Below are 17,600 nucleotides of genomic sequence, written 5' to 3'. Positions count from 1 at the left end.
ACTATCCCCCAGGGCCTCAGCAGTAAGACTGGCCGCAGGGACAGGATCAGGAGTCACCCCAGTTGGTTGATGCTCCTGTGAGTCCTGAATCTCCCTGTCCCTTTGACGCTTCTCGAGACGCCTCAGTTGGGCAGGCGTCTTCTGCTTACTTTTCTTCCCTGGCCCCTGCACCCCTTCATCCCCGACAGCCATCCCCCCAGCAGAATCCACCTCACGGCTTACTCCCACCGGGGCAACAACCGCGTTGACAAAGGAACGAGGGCAGCGACTGAATGGGTGACCTAAGTCACCACACAGGTGACACCTAATCTCTGCACAAGATGTAGCGAGATGGCCTATTTCCCCACACAGAGTGCACTTCTGCACAGTGCAATTGGCACTAAAATGTGTGGGGTCACCACATCTGTGACAGAGCTTCGGCTGACCCTGGTAGAAGATCTGGATACGATCCCTTCCGAGGAAGGTCGCAGATGGTATATGGGTAACGGTGTTTCCTGAACGCCTAAGCTTGACCATAAACGTCCAGGCCCCTGACCAGATGCCATATTCATCCCTGTTCTTTTTTGGGACCTCCACCACCTCACCATACCGACCTAGCCACGTCATGATGTCAATACAAGAAAGCGATTCATTACGGGTTAAAACGGTCACCTTCTTGACATTATTTTGGCGAGACACTGCCTGAATGGCAAAGTCTCGCCAGCCGGGCTCATTCTTTACCAACTCATAATTCGACCAGAAGAGCTCAAGCCCCTCCGGCCGAACAAAGCTGATATCGAACTCAGGGGTACCATAAGGATGTATCAAGGCATAGATGTCAGCTGCCTTAAAGCCCAACTTCAGCAGAAGCTCAACAACTTTAGATCTTGGAGGACATGTATCACTGCCTCTCCACCTCAGCCGGACCACATTCCTACGGAGACCACCTGGCCCGGCTGTAGGGAGGGACCACACATTATCCCCCCCTCTTTCCTCTCGGAAGGCTGAAAGACCATGTCTCTCTATCCAGAAGGATAGATCAACCTCCCTACCCTCTACATTGATCGATCTCTCCCCTCTCCTTAAGGCCCCCAGGAGACGCTGCTGCAAACTGTTCTCCCCAGAGCCAGAGGACGAGGAAGCTGCCCCCCTTAACCCAGCGGTGACATTCGCGTAGCTGCGGATGGGTGCTGCCACCGCTGGGGGTGCAACTGGACCAGGCCCTACATTTCCACCACTAATCTGTGCCCCTTCACCACCCTCCTCCACATAATCCATACCCAAACCATTGACCCCTATTTTAGCTGATGTGCCCCCCATACCTCCACCCGTGCTACAGCCCAAACCACTATTCAAAGCCCCAGACAGATTTTTAGTAACAGATGAAGTATTCCCCTCTTTCACACCCTCAGTCACTCCAACATTAACCTCCACATTCATACTGGCTGGACCGGTGCGTTCTGGCGCAGATTTTGTACTGTCAGCATCACTGGGTACCAGGGCTGGAGCCATCACCACAGGACAGGTCACCGGTCCCTTATACAAGGACCGGGAAGCCTGCCTAGCCTGTTTATTAGCGGCCCCAGCCCTGTTTTTACCGGTACCCTCCGCCTCATCCGTACTAGAATGTCCTGCTCCTGGGCGCCGCTGATCTGGATCAGCGGCGCCAATGCAAAACAAAAGTTTTTTTCTCCTTTTGGGAGAATCTATTTTTCCCTTAGCCACCACGACTACCTCCGGCACTGAGTCACCCCCCTCTCCCACAGGGGAGCGAACTACAGCACCGGAGTCTGCCTCTATGCCCACCGCTGGGCCGCCCTCACTGTACGGCCTTGCGGCCGATGCCTTCTCTGCTCCATCCCTGCTACTGCAAACAGGCACGGAGCTCTGCGCCCTTTTAGTATCTGTACTCTCCCCGCACCTTTGCACCGAGTCCACCACAGAACACGGGCTGGGCTGGGTAACGGGGCTTGCACAATGAGCTGACCCTGCGGCCGACTCAGGGTTTACAGGGAGGGGGGTGTAGATGTAACTCACCACTTCTTGCTGCTTTGGCTTGGTCTTCTTCTTCTTACCCCCAGGTGCCTCATTTGGGAGCTCCTCTCCAAACACCAGATTCTGAGGACACACTGGGGATTCCAGCATACGTATCTGGGCCATTAGCGCCCCTCCCTGGTAGCTGCTGTCACTGTCCTCCCCTGAGTCGGCAGGTGATACTGCTGGTTGCTGTGCAGGGGGCCCACTGTACGGGGCCTGCTGCTGTTGCCGCAGGCCACCAGGTGGATCTGGCTGTTGTTCTTCCTCCATCTCCTCCGCATCATCCACCTGGCTCTCAGGTTGCAGCCCCATCAACCTTTTATTTTCCTTTTCCTCCATTATCTTGAATCTTTCTCCATTTTCCAATTTTTCTTTAAATGGACCACTCTTCGCCAGTAATTCTGCTCTCCTCTCCTCCAAAGCTTGTATTTCAGCCATAAGTCTTTTTATCTCTGCCTGGATCTCTGCCTTTTTCCTCTTAGGAGATACCTTGGCTCTGGCACGGGCACAGCGAAGTCCCTCTCCGAGCCTCCTGATGGCCTTACAGGCGTCTTCATACTCACGGAGGTGACTTTTTACCCGGGACATATAGGTGGAAATAGACTCCCGGGTCCTCAGCACTCCCCAGCCTTCCTCACTGAGGTCGGCTTCACCTCCGTGAATACTCTGCCTCCTTCCTGATGAACCCAGCTTTCTGCTGGAAACACCCAGCTTTCCCGAGGTGGATCCAGCCTTGGAGCTCCTCACCTCTGTGGGGGGAGTTGGAGCAGCATTGCTGCGACTCCTGGTGGAACGCCTCACCCCCAAATCCTCCGATGTTCCGGCCGCTTGCTGGCTTCTACTGCTCCCCTGCGGCCTATTCCGAGGAGCAGAAGCCTGGGCCTCGCCTCCCTCACTCATGCCTGGAAACCCACTCCCTCCCTGGGGAGGAGGAAGCAGGCCCCAGGTGGAACAGGTGGTAATTCCCTGGAGCTCAGGAGACACAGCAGACACACACAGCACAGCTGAAGCACGACCACACCCGCAACTAATTGGTCAGCACTCCAGAGCTGTACTCACTATTCTGCTGGTGAGGTCACTGTGTACATACATTACATTACTTATTATGTACTGATCCGAAGTTATATCCTGTATTATACTCCAGAGCAGTACTCACTATTCTGGTGGGGTCACTGTGTACATACATTACATTACTTATCCTGTACTGATCCTGAGTTATATCCTATATTATACTCCAGAGCTGTACTCGCTATTCTGGTGGGGTCACTGTGTACATACATTACATTACTTATCCTGTGCTGATCCTGAGTTATATATTGTATTATACTCCAGAGCTGTACTCTCTATTCTGCTGGTGAGGTCACTGTGTACATACATTACATTACTAATCATGTACTGATACTGAGTTATATATTGTATTATACTCCAGAGCTGTACTCACTATTCTGCTGGTGGGGTCACTGTGTACATACATTCAGGGGGTTATATCTGAGCACTCAGTGGTGATGTCGGGGGGGATATCTGAGCACTCAGTGGTGAGATTAGGAGAAGGCAGTGACAGGTGTAAATGTAAAAAAAAAAAAAAATGCCAAAGTCTAGAATTGCTGCTTTTTGGTCACATCATATACCATAAAAAAAATATTTAAACATAAATGATACTGCTTAAAACTACAGATCATGGCACAAAAAATGGTCCCTCATATAGCCTTGTATACGGAAAATAAAAGTGTTATAAGGTTCACAATGGGAAAATGTTATGCATGTTAATTTCACATAAAGTAGTAAAATATAACAAAACCTACATTAATTGGGTATCGTTCTAATCATATGGCCCTACAGAATGAAGATAATTTGTAAGTTTTACCATAAAATATATTGTGTAGAAACGAACCCACTCCCCCAAAACCCAAAAACTTAGCAAAATTGTGTTATTTTGCTATATTTTCTTTATGAATTTAAAAATGGATTTATTGTAGGTGGGTAGGGCATCTATACGGGTATGGGTGTATGGGGGGCCCTATGAGTTGTCAGTCACCCCTGCTAGCCGGCAACAAGTCTCATTCGGAGGGGTCTTGGGGTTGTTGTTTGAAGTGCTCAGTCTTCCAGGCAGCCTTAATCTGGCCCTGTGAGAGAGGCCTGTAATTTTCATCATTGGTATACCTCAACTATGAGAGATAAGAGAAAAGAAAATCCTTAAAATCACATTGTCTGATTTTTAAAGAATTTATTTGCAGGTTATGGTGGAAAATAAGTATTTGGTCACCTACAAACAAGCTAGATTTCTGGCTCTCACAGACCTGTAACAATTTCTTTAAGAGCCTCCTCTGTCCTCCACTTGTTACCTGTATTAATGGCACCTGTTTGAACTTATCAGTATAAAAGACACCTGTCCATAACCTCAAACAGTCACATTCCAAACTTCACTATGGCCAAGATCAAAGAGCTGTCGAAGGACACCAGAAACAAAATTGTAGAATCTCAAATAGACAAGCAGCTTGGTCTGAAGAAATCAACTGTGGGAGCAATTATTAGAAAATGGAAGACATAAGACCACTGATAATCACCCTCGATCTGGGGCTCCACACAAGATCTCACTCAGTGTTGTCAAAATGATCACAAGAAACGTGAACAAAAATCCCAGAACCACATGGGGACAGTGGGAGGTGCCTTACTGTGCTCCTCGCTGACCAATCGGCATTTGATTGCTTCAAGCCTGAGATCCAGGCTACAGCAATCGAGCACAGATAATACATATCAATGCTATGGAATAGCAGTGAGCAGTGTGTGTAATGTTATAGCCCCCCTATGAGGGCTATAACATTGCAAAAAAAAGTTAATAAACGTGATTTAACCCCTTCCCTAATAAAAGTTTGAATCACCCCCCCCTTTTCCCATAAAAAAAAAAGTAAATAAAAATAAACGCTTCATATGCTTTTTATGGACATTATGTGTGATTTATATTGATTTCTGGGGTGGTGTTTTATCTCTTATTTGCCATGCATCACTCATTGAAGCATCCTTTGAAAATGAACTCATGCCAGCTGTTTCTATGTATGGCAAAATATGATATTTTATTTGGGCTTTGGTCTAGCAATCTTCACATTGCTGATCATATTTTTCTTCTTTTATGTTTAGCCCTTTTTTTGAATTGTTTTCCCGTCTGACATTTTAAAGCTTTTATCTTTTAGCTGGTTAAATTCAAAGTGATTCCTCACAGACACCTGTGGAATATAATAACTTGTTCTCCTAGTGGGGTTAGTATGGTCTTTATGTTACTGGCGGTCAACCAAGCGAGAGATTGAAGTTGCAATGAGAGATAAAAGCTTTTATAACTGATGTAGGTGTCGGTACATTAAAGAGGGACTGTTAAACCACAGCGACAATAAGTGCCCATATTAAACTACTGAAGGTGAAAGAAAGTCCAGTTAGAGACTGTCATTAACACTCCGTAGACAAATCTTAAAAATGCTCTCGGTGGACATGTCAGCAACTCACATTTAACAATTAATCATCAAGTAATGTACAGTATGTTAAAGTATCTTTAGCAATGTATATATTTTCATAAAGCGTCTTTACCATACATATACTTCCATATTCATTTCTGAAATCAAAACTACAACTGCCCCTCTGTTAGGATTTACGCTGCAATACACTTACCCAGACACATGAATGACATTGGATGTTGTATAATTCCTGGCACTTTTACCAAAGGTTTTATTTTATATTTGAGTCTGTATACGCACATTTTTATTCATCTGTATGAGGAAAGGAGCTGCTGCTGTGTGATCATTTCATTTTGGCTTAATGCTCACGGTTGGTAGGGGGTTATTTGTTCAGATTCGGTCCATTGACATTTACTGTGTGACGTTGCCATTGAGCTGTGGTGTGTGCCTTTGCTTTCACCGCTGTATGGCCTGACGTGTGTTGCTTAAGCTTTTATCTTGTCAGTGTTGGTTATTGTTTAGCTGCATTTGTCTCTTCTTAAGAAGCACTTCATGGAAGTCTAATGGGAATAAAGAGTGTTTACTCATTTGTGACTAGTATATTTAGTTGTACAAACTGGGTAACTGGCTAATGCATTAGAACTAGTGTATTGCACTTCCATTCTTCCCTTTTGCCTTAAAGGGTTATTTCAGCCCCAATGGTTAGACCCCGACCATCTAGCATTTATCACCTATGACATTATTTAATCTTTACTTGTTTATTTTATAACTTTCAAATTCTTTTAGAAAAGCTATCTTTATTGAATGGATAGAAGGAATCCTTTATCTGCCATTTTCCCCACCGGTCAGTTTACCAAAGGGGCCGCAGTGCTTTAACAAGTGGCATTTCCACTACATTGTTTATCAGGCATAGTACCTTATATTTTGCGCCTTGTACTGCAGCTTAGTCTAAGGTACAGCCAATACCAAATGTATATTCAATGGCTGGTTAACAATGAAAGGCACATGGCACTCATCAAAGCATTCCTGCTTATGAGGCCACTTGATTATTTGGGACATCAATATCAGAGTGCCATGAAAAGCCAGTTAATGATGTGACTGGAAAGGCATTTTGTAGTAAAGAAAATCATTTATATGACTTACTGTATCTAATAAAGCTAGTAGGTTGCTCTCTTAGTAGAACATATACCCTCCAGCTCGGGCTTGGCCTTCATCACCGAGCCCTGTACACTTATCATGCAGGGGAGGGATGGGGGAGAGAGGATGTGTGCATGCTGCAGCTCAGCACGTTCACTACTACTTTGAAGACAGTCATTAGCTAAGGCAAAAGCATAATTTTTTATAGCTTTCTATCAGATTTCTGCCCAAGTCTGCAGCTTTGAACATGTAGAGATTTCGAAATTCCTTTAAGGTCTCATGCAATATTGCTCAGTGCAAGATTGTATTAGAGAGATTCTCCACTAGAAACATTCCTTTCGAATACCTGTGTTGTACTGTATCTGACATAGCGTGCCTCAATATTCTTGTTGAATTCATAAGCAGTGATTTCTGTGTATGTATTTGCCCATTCCAAGGCATACAGAGATAATACATGGCCTCATATAGAAGTCTGTGTGTTACATTATGCTCCATACAACTGAGAACTTTGACCGAGCTGTAACATCATTGTGTATGTTAGCCCTTAGTCTCAAAACACTTTGTTATTCTTCATGCTCCTACAAAAAGAAATTCTCACAATTAAATAAAATATAGAAATGTTCATCGTGGCTTCGCTAATTGGTAATTATTATTGTACACTGCTCACTTTGTATCCTGCTTTAAGAAGCAGCTTTTAGCTGCATACTGATCCTGCAAATTTACTAGACCCCAGTTGGAAATTATATTAACGAAGATCCTGTATAATTAATTAAACAACAATCAGTTACATCTAACAACTGCAAATTCATTTCCTCTTTACATCAACTGAAATGTTTCCCACTTTGATCAGGTTCTAGCTGAACTATTATTAGACAAATCATACATTTATTGAAGGGAATCAAATACCTTTGTGCTTCCCTCTGTAGTAAAGACAATAGAATCACTTAATGTTCATTATTTTGCTCTGCATTTGAAGATCAGGGACCAAATGTGGCTCAATTTAGTGTTTTTTTTGTGCTAAACTGAAGGTCGGCTCTAACCCTGTTTTATAGCACAACTGATTTTATTCTCTGCTGTCTGAGTCAGTGGAGGTGCAGCTGTGCTGAATTCTTTGCCCTGTTTTCCAAGTGGTTGTAGTAGACATACTACAGGTAATCTAAGTATATCTTGCTATATTAAGTGAATAGCGCATTTTTAACTTGGAGACCCTTCTTTGTTATATTTGAGTCCCTAAATATTAATGATTTTTAGGTGACACATTTATTAATATTGTAATTTTAGAAAAATTTAATATTATTTAGTGATTCCCTTTCCCCCCCTACATTGGGAACTAATAAAACTATTCCATTCCTGTCTTAAAGGGGACATCTCAGACTCTTGCAAAACTGTGATTGGGAAATAAGAGGGTCTCCCTTTAATACTATAGTTACCAGTTTTGCTTAAAATATGCTGATTGTGAATATGTAAGTTTTGTCTTTTTACGATCTTGCATCCCCAGCTATATGCAAACACCCTTTGCAGTCCTCCATATGGTGAAGGTAAGTATTCCGCTGTATGCATCAGTAGGCAATGCATTATCAGCTTGCAGGTTTACAATAGAGGAATGCAAGTGAGTATAAAAATTATTACAGATTCAGGAACATCTTTTTTTTTTTTTTAAATGTTTCAACACATACTTATTCTTATTGATGCCTCATTGAAGGGTCACTCGAGTACTTAAAAACTTATACTCTATCCACAGCAGTCCCAGTGGTCAGACCCCCCCCCCCCACACACACACCCACACACACACAAATCATCTCAATAATGAGGCGGTGTGTGTAGGCATTCTCTGTGGGAGCGCCAGAGATACACAAGCACTGTACTCTGGTATCTCTGGTGTGCACTGGTATCCCCAGTCTAGATCTGCGAAACATGGCAATGGCTGGAGGAAATGTCCAATCAGAATGGTCATTTCACTGATAAAACACCTGTATTACTTAAATGCATACACTGACTGGCTGTCTGGTAGTGCCCCCACAGTACAGGGAGGTACTACATGTTATGTACCTATATATATATATATATATATATATATATATATATCTATCAGTAAGAGATTTACTTGACACAAGAGTGATCATTACTTAAAGGTGTTGTAATTGCATAGATTTGTTCCTTGAGGGATACACCAAATGGAAAATGATTTACGTAAAATAGAAGAATGGCAACTGCCATTTAAATTGTACCTGTTGTTAACAAGAACGTTTTAAATAATGTAGATAATACCATTATATGTATATTTGTACTGTACATTGATTTAAAAAAATTGTATATTTTTGGGTGCTCCTGGGTTGCCAATCATCCTGATGTGTGAGCTGGGAGTGTGTCACAGAACCTCAGTGCACAGAGCCCTGCTTGTACTCAGTGTACAGGGCCCTGCTTGTCCTCACTGCACAGAGCCCTGCTTGTCCTCAGTGCACAGAGCCCTGCTTGTCCTCAGTGCACAGAGCCCTGCTTGTCCTCAGTGCACAGAGTCCTGCTTGTCCTCAGTGCACAGAGCCCTGCTTGTCCTCGTTGCACAGAGCCTTCTTGTCCTCAGTGTACAGAGCCCTGCTTGTCCTCAGTGCCCAGAGCCCTGCTTGTCCTCAGTGCCCAGAGCCCTGCTTGTCCTCAGTGCCCAGAGCCCTGCTTGTCCTCAGTGCCCAGAGCCCTGCTTGTCCTCAGTGCCCAGAGCCCTGCTTGTCCTCAGTGCCCAGAGCCCTGCTTGTCCTCAGTGCCCAGAGCCCTGCTTGTCCTCAGTGCCCAGAGCCCAGAGCTTGTCCACCCACACTTATTGTATTTAGACTTTTCACAGAGACACACAGATAATAGCTGTAGGGATAAAAATATACACTTTTTTTTACCAGTGTATATTACAAATATACATAGAATGGTATTATCTACATTATATAAAAAGTTTTGTTAACGATAGGTACACTTTAATGTGTATAAGGGCAAGATAATGCCCCTTGGGTGTAAAAACAAAAGAGCAGAATATAGAATATGTGAAACAGTCCTAACCTCAGTATCTGGGGAAAAGGATTTAGGGGTCATTATTTTAGAAGACTTAAAGGTAGGCAGACAATGTAATAGAGTAGCAGGAAATGCAAGCAGAATGCTTGGGTGTATAGGGAGAGGTATTAGCAGTAGAAAGAGGAACGCGTCATGCGACTGTACAAAGCGCTGGTGAGACCTCACTTGGAGTATTGTGCGCAGTACTAAAGACTGTGGGGGATATTTATATTTGCCTTGCTGATATTTTCTTGACTAATATTTGGCACAAAATTCTTGCGCAGTTAGTTTTTGCGCAAAAATTTTGCGCAATGTTAAAATAGACAACTTTCGCAAAAGTGACTGTTAAGTGCAGTGCTTCATTCCTGACCAGATTTATTAACTGCAACTTTTTAAATATTGCACAAATGTAAAAAAAAAAAAAAAAAAAAAAAAAGGCTAATTCATACTACGTCTACCTTTTCTAAGGCTAGGTTCACACGGCCGTACACTTCTGTCCTGCTTTTCTCCCGCTATTGAGTTTTACCAACCTTTCTTTTAACAGACAAACAAACTGAAGTAAACGGATGCAAACTGATGTTATCTGTTTGCATCTGTTTGGATCAGTTATTGTTCAGTTAATAAAAAAAAATTAAAATAAATTTTGTTCTGAGCATGCTCAGAATTAAAAACGGATCAAAAATGTATTGAAAAAAACTGATGCAAACGGATGTCATTAAAGGCTCATCCATTTCCCATAGCTTCAATGTTTATATTTTTTTTATTTTGATTTTTTTTCCGAAGAAAAAAAATACTGCATGCAACGGCTTTTCTCTGGCAAAAAAAATGGAATAGGAAGCAGAAGGGGGCAAACGGGTGACAAAGGACTGTAAAATAAAATCCCATTGACATCAACGGGATCCTTTTACAGCCGTTTGCAACCCATTTGCAAAAGTATCCAACGGATTGCAGAACAGGCATGAATTTACAGGGCAGACCTCCGTGTGAGCGAGCCCTTAGAAAAATGACATCCTCCAGCAAGTTATGAGGTGATTTTTCATTTGTACAAAATTTATCAAAGCCTTGCGTCGCACATAAGCCAAGAACATAGCAAAAAAAATGCTGTGAAGTGGCTGCCCACAGAGACATATTGATAAATCTCCCCCTGTATCTCCAGAAGGATATACTGTAGATATGTTGGAGAGACTTCAGAGATGGGCTACTAAACTAGTACTAGGATTTTAGGATTAAACTTACCAGGAAAGGTTAAAGGACCTTAACATATATCTTGGAAGAAAGAAGAGACAGATGGGATATAATAAAACGTTTAAACTCATAAAGCGAATCAACAAGATAAAGGAGGAGAGTATATTTCAAATAGTTTTAAATTAGAGACACAGTGGTTTATACAGTAATATCAGGAAGTACAACTTTACTGAGAGAGTAGTGGATGCATTTAAAGGGAACCAGTCATCAGATTTTACCCTATATAACGCTTGGCAAAGCGTTATATAGGGTAAAATCTTTATTTTCACCATTCCCGGGGGACGCTCCTGCCTCCAGGGATGGTGAAGATATGAAGTTATAAACTAGTCACCACTGCAGCCGTCTTTAGTCACCTGGGCGGGGAGCTCTTCTCATCTACTCCCGTTCTTCAGCCGGCAATGACGCCCCCTCCGCTTGATTGATGGGCCGCGTCATCGTTCCGCTCACTGAACAGACGGAGCAGAGTGATGACGCGGCCCATCAATCAAGCGGAGGGGGCGTCGCTCCCGGCCGAAGAACGGGAGCAGATGAGAAGAGCTCCCCCGCCCAGGTGACTACTTACGGCGGCGGCGGTGACTAGTTTATAACTTCATATCTTCACCATCCCTGGGGGCAGGAGCATCCCCCGGGAATGGTGAAAATAAAGATTTTACCCTATATAACGCTTTACCAAGCGTTATATAGGGTAAAATCTGATGATTTGTTCCCTTTAACAGCCTTCCCGTAGAAATGGTAGATGCAAATATAGTGAAGGATTTTAGGCATGCATGAGATAGACATAAGGCTATTCTTCATATAAAATATTGCCAGGGACTATTCATAGTATTCACAATATTGAACAGACTATCTGTCACCACATTCTATGTTTCTTTGTGTCTGAAATTCATAACAGTATTTTTGTATGCAAGCCTTCAGAGGTGATTATTATTACCACCATTGATATAAATAATAACAAAGTACAAGTAAAGGTCTAACAGTGAATTCTCAGATCTAGTTAAACAGAAGATATTTTGAGGAAAGCCCTGACTGCTGCCTCACGTATTGTGCAGAGCGGAGTCTTTCAAGAATTGATTTCTTTCACAATTACTATCTTCTTTTTCATGATAGATTGTTTATGAAGTTAGTTGACAATGAGACACAGCTAGCATTTCTTACTGTTCACTCAATAGGACATTTAATCAAAAGATCAGCTTAGGCCGAGAAAAACTATAGGTAGATATATTTATTTACTGCAGAACTTGTCTTTTTGTAGTAGTATTTTTTCTGCATTGCTTTATCTTAATCAATAGAAGGTGATGGTCTTGTATAGCAACCACTATTCATCTTCCATTTCTAGACTGCTTTGTAAAATTGAAAAAAGTTGTGGTTGGACCTTGGATGTAAAAAAAAATATTCATGCTTGCTGTATGCAACAATTATAAAAATATATATATATATATATATATATATATATATATATATATATAAAAAAGTATGCATTTATGTGTATGGATTTCAATTCATTTCCAGTATTAGCCACTGTTGCTATTTTGATGGTACCTGATCCCCTCTACTCAGTACCTCCTTCTCAATCACTGCCTGAGGTGGGTTACCACTGCAGGTTTTGCTTGACTGTGTAGTCACTTACATAAGTGTTTGCTCACTCAAAATTCACTAATAAAATCATTTCATCAAAGAGGAGACAGGTTTTTGACATTACTTAAAGGTCTATAGAGAGCAGAGACTGAATTAGCTGGCAGAAGCTACTGCAGAGCAAGGCAGTGTGTCATATTGAGGTGCTGATGATTCTAGTGTTTTACTGTTTCACCACATTCACAGCTTCACTACTTCTTACTGCTGTATAATGTCTTCAATGTTGTTGTTTCTCCATGTAGAAGGAGAGCATAATCCTCCCATTCTCGATATGCTGTGTAAGGTAGCTGGGTATCATAGCATCTAGTCTCCTGATTCTGCTTCTTCCCATCATTTTTCCTCTCTAAAGGCTTCTATGGTCAGCTGTAACTTGATCTCTTAGTAAAGGTTAAAATGTGTTTTCTCTGCCCTGAGGATTGTATTAGTTAATCGTTAAAGCGTTTTTACATAGGCTCATTAACCTATGAGTGCTCATTCCTGATAATTGGCCTGTGTAAAAAGTCCTGTGATCAGCTGACGAATGAATCTTTTGTGCAGCCGTTTAAATTATCCTTGTAGGCTGCACATTGTCCTGTCAAAATAGAGATTGTGCAACAGACAGTGATGAATTCAAAGGACCGCATGAACGATCCTACGATCTGCACATTACTTTGTACCCATCGACCAGTTTGAAAGGGCCCTTGGGGATACTGGCCTATATCAGTGGAGTAAGGACAACCAGATCCTTGTTCTAGGCTTTTTAAAAGGGAAACACTGGGTAGGAAACATGTTTTACTGGCAAACACAGATTCTGGTTCCTCCACTATCACTCCACTATCCACTAGTGGTTCTCCTCTGTCAAGCACTTCATGTCCCAGTGTGTGACATCGATTTACCCCTACAACTGTAAACGGTGTAATAAAGGGATACTATGAGCAGATAATATGGTTTGTTGTCCAGTGTGTAAGTTTTCAAGGGAATTTATTGACCTCCTTCACATGGTAGTTTTTTGGTTGGTATTTGCATCATTATTTGAAAGCTAATACTAAAACAAACTGATTAGAATACTGCAGTTTAAACAATGCTATTATATCACTTCTAGTAAAGAGACTCTACAGGAAAGGCTGATACACTATGTTATGCTTAGTACAGGGCCTGAAAGGATGGGATATGACTTATCTTTGTTGTTTTTTATAGAGATGAGCAAAGTTATAGTGGTTTGATTCATCACAAACTTCTCGGCTCGGCAGTTTCTGACTTTATCCTGCATAAATGAGTTCAGCTTTCAGGTGCTCCGGTGGCTGGAGACTCTTTCCTAGGACTGTATCCACCTTTTCCAGCCCACCGGAGCACCCTAAAGCTGAACTAATTTATGCAGGCTAAAGTAAGCAACCGCTGAGCCGAGAAGTTTGTGAGGAATCGATTCACTGTAACTTCGCTCCTCTCTAGTTTTTGAACGATCCCCTGTGTTTCTGAACTAGGAATAACAATGTATTAGTTTCTGCTGAAATTTCCCTTCAAGTTATTATATTCTCACATATGATGGCGGTCATATGTACTTTTCCTCTTTGGAAAAGTTATGTTTGGGGGTAAAGGTATGCATTCCAATATGTAATGTGTACGTTTGTCCTTCTGCTATATACTGTGCACATAAAGGGTTGAAAGCTATAAACTGATTCATCGAAACCAAGACAAAAGCAAATGCATCCTTCTGTCCAGATAGTCTGTGAAATGCAGCTGTAAAATAAAGTGGCGTTTGATGTCAGTATGAGAAGTAAAATACAAAAACAGCCATGTCAAAGGCGCACTGCAGCAATGTACAAGCCAAAATGTTTTCTGTTTTCATCTTTGACAATGCACAAGTCTGCCATTACTACACATACTTAGATTTTCTGCCAAATATAAAGTGGTGTCTTCATCATCAGCATATTGAAGCAGTGTAAGGCAGATAACACAAAATATTATCAACTGCATAAAATAATTTGTACATTATATAGAACAGAATTCATGTCTAATATCTATCTGCACAAGTAAGTAGTGTAGAAAGCTCTTGTCCCTTCGTTTTCTTTGTATTTTGTTAAGTAGTGCACAAACTGTACTTCACGTGTGATGTTGTGCATGTGACCCAGGTATTTGACTGTGCTTTCTTTAGATGCCGTGACATTCAGCTGGTATCTCTTTGTCCTCTAAATTTAGCACACCCATTCTGCTGATGTTGCCATTTATGATACAGGATAACAGTGTCAAACACATTGCACAAATAAACCCATTAGATGCCACAAAACAGGCTTGTACAGGACAGCTTTAAGGAGTGGGTAAAGATACTAAAGAGACAAAGCTACTTATAGCTCGCAAGAAGCTAAGCTTGTAACAGATCTGTCATGATCTATTTAAGAAAGAGCAACTGTCATTTTAAATTTTAAGTTTATAAATGGGGCTGAAGTGGCTTACAACGTCATCACATGTAACAGACACAATTCATTAGGATCACCTTTATGTGAAGGAGTTTTCCCATCTGGGACACATCTGCACTGTATGTAAATATTCCTCATCTTGCATGACCACTGCTCCGTTCATTCTCCATAGGTGTTCTAAACATTGCCAAGTGTAACTAGAAGTGTCACCTGCCAAGTTAAAATGGGTAGCTGAGTTTGAAATTTACATTGTAAATTAGCATTAGCCCCCTCCCCCTCAAAACAACTTTTACATAGAGGAGACTATACAACACATAAGCTTCACATCTGTAAACCCAATATCCGGGGCACAAGCCCAAGTGCCTTTCCCCTGCTTTGAAAGTGCCCACAAATTAGAGACGCTGATCATTTTAGCAGAAAATAAGAAACCTTTATAACTGAAATCCTCTTTCAAACCAACAAGCTCCTCACTAAATACTGGATGGCAGTGAAGGCTCCTACCCTATAAAATTGGATATGTTCAGTAAACCTATTTTTACCACTCCATCACCTTCTTGTGGAAACCTTGTTTTATCCCAGCCTTAGTCCAAATTAAAGGGAACTCCAGCACATAAGTTCTTATCCCCTATCCACTGGATAGGGGATGTGTCTTATCATAGGGCATCTGACTCCTGGGATCCCCTTGATCTCGTGCCCGGTGCCCTCGCTTTCCCTATTGCTAGGAACAACTTCCGCTCAATGCATGGATTACTGTCAACCACTGGCTGACACGCCGACGCTACAGTACTCTTGTATCTTCAGCTATCCCATAGAGGTACATGGAGGGGGTGTGTCGACCACCGCTTTGTGCGGTGGTCGACAGTAATCAGTGCACATTATTAACCACCACTATTTGTACATTTTATATTCCTTGTGTGCCATATAGTTATCACAACATCTTTCTTTTTTTTTTTTTTTTTTATTAATAAAGAGAAGGGGGGGCTTGTTTTTTTTTTTTTTTTTTTTGTGTATTGCATAGAACTTACCTGGCACTACACCCTGCTCCACTGTCTCTGTACGGCATGCTGTGATGATATCACATACATTGTTCACATTATACCACATCCAATTATTTGTCTTCGCAGCCATGTGTGTGTCATGGATGTATGTGATGTCATAGCAGAAGGCCTGCATAAGACATTGGAATTTAATGTAATTCCTGCCTCGCCATTAATAATTGGGCTATGTTTAAGGGATAACACCTCTATTATGCATTAGCTGCATGGACATAGACACAATGATCTGGCCCAGACCCTACTCACTAGAATAGGATACATTTCTAGGCATACTCTGTGACTTGTGTAGAGGTCCTTCCTCAGGGAGGAGGAGTTTGAGCTCTAAACTTCAGCTGTTGCAATATGATCTGTACAGAACAGGAAGTCTGATTTTAATATTAGACATAGTGGCCAGAATGAAAACTGCAAGATTTTAGGATTCATTTATAACATAGATAGTGAAATTGAAAATTTTAAAAAACATCACAACAAATTCTTGAAAAATATGTTAGATAAAAACTACATTTTAACAATAGGTCATTTTCTAATGACACATTCCCTTTAATAAGAGAATACATTATTTATGTTTCTGCCATGCCCTTTAAAGTTTTATTGGTTTGGAGGCCTGGGGACTTGGGTTATAGCCAAAGTCAAGGTAACAGTTGTGATCTGTTACATTAGTCGTGTATGTAGTGCAACTTTTTGTCAGCAAATAAAATCTTTTATTTGACACCATCTTTTATATGAATAGGATAGAAGAGTTGAAACTAGGCATTGTTTTGATTGTTTGGAAACCTGAATATCAGTGTCCTATTTCATTATAGAGCTTGATTATCTCGTATTTAGTGAAATTTTAAAGTGCCAACATCCTGTTGTGTTTCCAATTGACAGATGGAAGTGACAGATCCTTACAGCCTTTGGTTCTCAAAAGGAACAGCAGTAGTTGACAACATGCGAGCTGCCTTAAAAAGGAGCACTAGTACTAAACCTCTTCTGACGCTAGCGCATGTGCCAAACAAACAACTTCACAAATACTGGTTGTCTTGTCAGAATATAGATGTCTTACAGTGTTGGACCTGTCTTTTGTTAGGAAGTGTGAATTAAAGACTTCTGTTTGTTATATCCTTTGGAGTCTGGTTTTCCCTATTGGGTTCTTTATACACTTCACACGTGTACATATCTTCAGAACATTACCCAGTCTCCTAAACATCCTCCACAGTAGAAGTAAAAAGTCTGCTTACTATGCTGGTTTGCTGAAGAAAAAGTTGTAAGGTTAGTGTTTGAGTTAAAGTATACCTGTCGATTGCAAAATGTAAATAATATTGTTATATGAATATTTGTAATATACATTGGTTAAACATGTGTTTATTTTTGGGTGAAAAAATCCTGTTCATGCAATACAGAGACAAAATGCAGGAAGCGTGGGCAGAACAAACAGGGCTTTGTGCAGGCTTCCCGCATGTTAATCAGCCTGCTGTGTGAGCCAGGGGCATGTCATAGATCCTTAGCACATAGAGCCCTGCTTGTCCTCAGTGTACAGAGCCCACATGTCCTGTATTTTCTCTCTGCACACAGGCAGTAGCTGCAGGGACAAAACAGCATTTTTTCACTTAAAAATATACACATTTTTAAACAGTGTATATTAAAAATATACATATAACGCTATT

General features: G+C 41.6%; 1 protein-coding gene and 1 long non-coding RNA gene across 15 annotated transcripts in view; one reads left to right on the top strand and one right to left on the bottom strand.

The window, feature by feature from the left end:
• LOC130355746 (uncharacterized) overlaps window positions 1-16,019 on the bottom strand; it is a 36,929-nt gene extending 20,910 nt beyond the window's left edge. The window contains exons 1-2 of the long non-coding RNA XR_008888647.1: window positions 15,925-16,019; window positions 14,977-15,109 (exon numbers count right to left, since the gene is read on the bottom strand). This is a non-coding gene — a long non-coding RNA (uncharacterized LOC130355746). The remainder of the gene's footprint in view (window positions 1-14,976; window positions 15,110-15,924) is intronic.
• The window catches only part of MSI2 (musashi RNA binding protein 2), a 710,736-nt gene that overhangs the window by 501,070 nt on the left and 192,066 nt on the right, over window positions 1-17,600 (top strand). The window lies entirely within an intron of this gene.

The sequence above is a fragment of the Hyla sarda genome, chromosome 2, assembly GCF_029499605.1.
Source record: "Hyla sarda isolate aHylSar1 chromosome 2, aHylSar1.hap1, whole genome shotgun sequence".
Classification (NCBI taxonomy): Eukaryota; Metazoa; Chordata; class Amphibia; order Anura; family Hylidae; genus Hyla; species Hyla sarda.
This window is presented reverse-complemented; position numbering and strand designations above follow the sequence as displayed.